The sequence below is a fragment of the Rattus norvegicus genome, chromosome Y, assembly GCF_036323735.1.
Source record: "Rattus norvegicus strain BN/NHsdMcwi chromosome Y, GRCr8, whole genome shotgun sequence".
NCBI classification, from domain to species: domain Eukaryota; kingdom Metazoa; phylum Chordata; class Mammalia; order Rodentia; family Muridae; genus Rattus; species Rattus norvegicus.
In genome coordinates, this window is record NC_086040.1 from 54,673,608 (window position 1) to 54,677,956 (window position 4,349).

A 4,349-nucleotide genomic window follows, 5' to 3' on the forward strand; every position below is an offset into this window, starting at 1 on the left:
CAATAAAAACTAACCAGGACCAATGCATATCCATTCTGATTGCCACACTGTGTGAAATAGACAAGCCATTCGAATAACCTTAGCTGTTGATCACTGGATGAATGGCTTAAAAAATGTGACATACATTGATGTGATTTTCATCTATGTGTAACAGGAAAGGGTTTTGTTCTCAGAAAAACGGATTGAACTGTAAAATACAATATGTTGTGTGAACGAAGCCAGAGTCAAACAGACGGTTGTGAAATTTATATTTTAATAAGGGATATTAAGTGAAAGGGGGCATTTAAGTATAGAAAGGGGAACAGCAGGGTGTGTGTGTGTGTGTGTGTGTGTGTGTGTGTGTGTGTGTGTGTGTGCAGGTGGAAATGGAGGTGAGTGGTGAGGATGAAGTTAGCTAATATACAGTATAAACTGATACAAGGAGTCACAAGTAAGCCCACTGACTTGTTCATTTAAAGCACACAGCTATATGAGATCTGAGTGTAAAACAATGTTTTGAATAAATTGGGGGTTTATAGCTTAGAGATACCATAAATTTTATTCATATTTTCCTTCCCACAGGTGGCTCTTTCTTTTTCGAGCTTGATACTGGTGACAGGATATGCCAATGAGCTTTGGTGTCTGTACCTCATTAATCACCCGGAATTCAGGTAATTCAGTGAGGCTACCGTGGGGAAGGAGATAGTTAGAGATCTTAAGGGTACACGACGTGGGAAGAATAATGCCCACACCCACTATAGATATCCAAATATTCACTCTCATCTCTGGTTTGAATGTGTTCGCCCAAAAGAAATTTTCTGAAGATTAATCCCCAGTGGGAATGTAGTTGTGAAGAATTGATTAGGTCAAGAGGGATGCGACCAACAAATAAAGATCCATTAATGATGCTATTGTGGAAAAAGGTTAAATTATGAAAGGGAGTTTGGCTCCCTCTCTTGTCTTCCTACCCATTGGATCCCTTCTGTGGTGACAACATCCCACAAGAACTCCTTCCTGTTCCGATGGTCTCTTCATTTTGGCTTTATAGGCTTCTGAATCAGAATAATACAGAATTTGCGTCATTATAGACTAGCCAATTGGTGCCATTCTGTTTGACCATACAAGCATGAACATGCCTCAGAATTGTGAGCAGCCGGGTCATATGGGAAATCGAAGCTTGCAGAGAGGACTAGGTTGTTAGTGCTGACTGAAGGCAAGATGGGTTCAGGGTTAGTGCGTGTGCTCTTCATGAAAGAAACAGCACAGAGGAAGAGTGTAGATTGTAAAGATGCAGCTTGGGCGGCAATAAGACTTCTACTATTGGCTTTGTGGGGACAAGGAGCCATTAGGTAAGGGGAAAGATAGCTAGGGATAGCTTCAGCCACTGCTTTTGGCTAGCAGAACCCATTTTAGAATCCTTATCTTCGAGGATGTTAAAGAAAACTGCCTGGAGTCAGTTGATACATAAGTAACCATCAAGAGTGTGTCCACTATTACGGAGGGCCCAGGAAAAAGCCTGATATTGGAAGATCCTTTGCCTTCAAGATATGGAGATTTCTCCCCGGCATCACTGGGCAACCTATCTACGTCGGTAAGGGCATCCCACTAAGTCCAGATCAGTGGTTCTTAACCCTTGGATTGAGACCCTTTTGGGAGATCAAATTGCCCATGCAAAGGGTCACATATCATATATCCTATATATCAGACATTTACATTACAATTCATAACTATAGCAAAATTATAGTTATGAAGTAGCAATAAAATAATTTTACAGTTGGTGGAGATTTATTAAAAGGTTACGTTAGGGAGGTTGAGAACCACTCTTCCTGACCCCTCTAAAATATGCCTGTTGGTATAGACTGGAGGTATAATCCCTTTTAATCAATCAGGCAAATCCAGAAAAACCAAAACACCTTCAAAAGGTTATGAAGGATAAAAGGCCACTGTACCCACAGTGTCAGGACTGCTGACATGTTACACAAATGATGTCAAAATGGAAATCATGTAACACCATGACCATGCCCCTAAATGAAAAGCAGAGGAGAAAAACCAGTTCCGTGGTGGTGGCACTGAGAGAAAACCATTGTCAGAATTGTCAGCAAGGATTTTAAAGCAACAATTCAAGTGTTGTCAATGAGAAACTTCCAAAACAAAAGTATCCCATAATCTTGGTGAGGTAATAGAAGAAATAAGCGAAAATCAAATAGGAACTCACTGAATTAAAACAAAGACTAAGAGTAGGAATTGAAGACATGCCTGGCAAGATGAACAATGAAGTGGAGTTTAGAGCAGGCAGAAGGGGCTGTGGAGATGGCTCGCTGCTTAGAAACACTGCTTGCTCTTGCAGACGACCAGGGTTCAGAGGATCTGATAAACTCTGTTCAAAACACACACACACACACACACACACACACACACACACACACACACACACACACCATAGAGATAAAATTTAAAAAAAAATTTAAAAAAGAAGGAGTCAGGTATGCCCCTTTAATCCCAGCACTCAGAAGCATGCTGATCTCTATGAGTTCAATGCCTACCTGGTTTATACAGTGAGTTTCAGGCCACCCCTAAATACATAGTGAAACCCAGTGTCAAAATAAAACAGAACAGTGTGTTATATTTATTTCTGATAATGTAGGCAACAGAGAAACTATTTCTACAGAGAAAGAACTTACTGTTGAAAGAATCAGTGGGCTGGAAGGAGACCCCAATTCTTTGTGTCACTACTCCATCACAGCCTCAGCCTGAAGCAAGAATGGGTACAGCTAAAAGGAAGCAGGGCGATTATGAATAAAGCTGTGGACACGCATCAGCCCATCAGCAACAGAAGCAGGCAGAAAACCAGCTTGGATGAGATGGCTTCGCCAGCCAATGTCTCTGACTGACAGTCCCTAGTAGCACCAGGATGTTCTTTTCCTTCAAGTACACTGGACTTTTCAGACACTCAGAAACCACAGAATTAAGTGTGGCAAACGCCTAAGAAAAGATGTCTTGTGGGACATATTTGTTTATACAGGCTTCATGTAGCTGAGGCTGGCCTCAAACATACTATGCACCCAAGGATGATTTTGAACTCCTGGTTCTCCTCCTGGTAATGGGACTACGGGCATGTACCACCACACCAGGCTTATGAGGTACCATAAGTGGAGCCCAGAGCTGTGTGAGAACCAAGTGAGCACTCTGTCCACTGAGCTGCATCTTCAGCCCCTCGGGATGTGTTCTGGTAATACAACAAATCTAAAATAGAAGTCTTCAATTAGAGACAACAGGAGTCTCCCAGTCCACAAACATTAAATTACACATTCACAAGTAATACATATGTCAACAAATAATGAACCTATGTAACAGTAAGAAAAAAAAGAAGAATATAGGAAACATACTATCAAAATGTGTGAGACATAACTATGAAGGTGCTAATAGGAAACTTTATTTACAACACTAACTCTTAGAGTAGAAACAAAGACCAGCAACCTAAATTTTTACCTACACTAGAAAATAAGAAAATAATTAATTCAATGAAAAAATAATTGTAAAAATGAACCCCAAATCACTAAAAATAAGAAATTAACAAAAAAGCCAATGAAACACAATTAGTTTTTTTTTTAAAGCAAAGAATGATATTTTGTCGTTTCGATTAGACCTAGATAGAAAAATATAAGGTCCATTCTGTTTGGCGATGAAAAAAAAAGAAAAAAAGAAATTGCTGTGTTTTAGAGTTTATGCTGAACACTGAACCTGGTACCTCAGACAAAAATAAAAAAAATTATTCATCGTTTAAACCCTTCTTAATGACAGTGTTTATACTCAACTTATCTCACCTATAATCTGTTTAATATCAGACAAGATTTCCAGGGTTGCCATATGGAGATTATGCAGTGTTGAAATGGAAGCATAACATTCTATTCTCAACACGGATTCTGGTTGAGAACATCAATGTTTTTATTACAAGGAAACTAGCACAAGATCCAAGCCCAGTTTCTCGAGGCATTGTCGCATCTTAGAGCCATTTCTTCAGACAGCACTTCAGCTGTGTCATATTTTTCTGCAAAAATCAAAACAGACTTGTTTACTGCACTGTTTGGTTTGCCGTGCTGCTTGGGAGATCCTGGACCATCAGACATGACGAAAGTTATCTCCCACACTTCCAAACTACAGCACTGGTATCAGTGTAGAGGAAATAGGAGAGACATAAACCAAAAAGGAAAAAAAAAACTGTTGTTGTTTGGAGAAGAGTCATGTAACTAGGCCAAGCTGACCTTGGACTTTCTTTGAAGCCTAGCTTCGCCTTGGACTTACTATTTAACCCAGGCTCGCCATGTACTTACTCTGTAGCAAAGGATGGCCTTGGATATAGGATGTAGCCC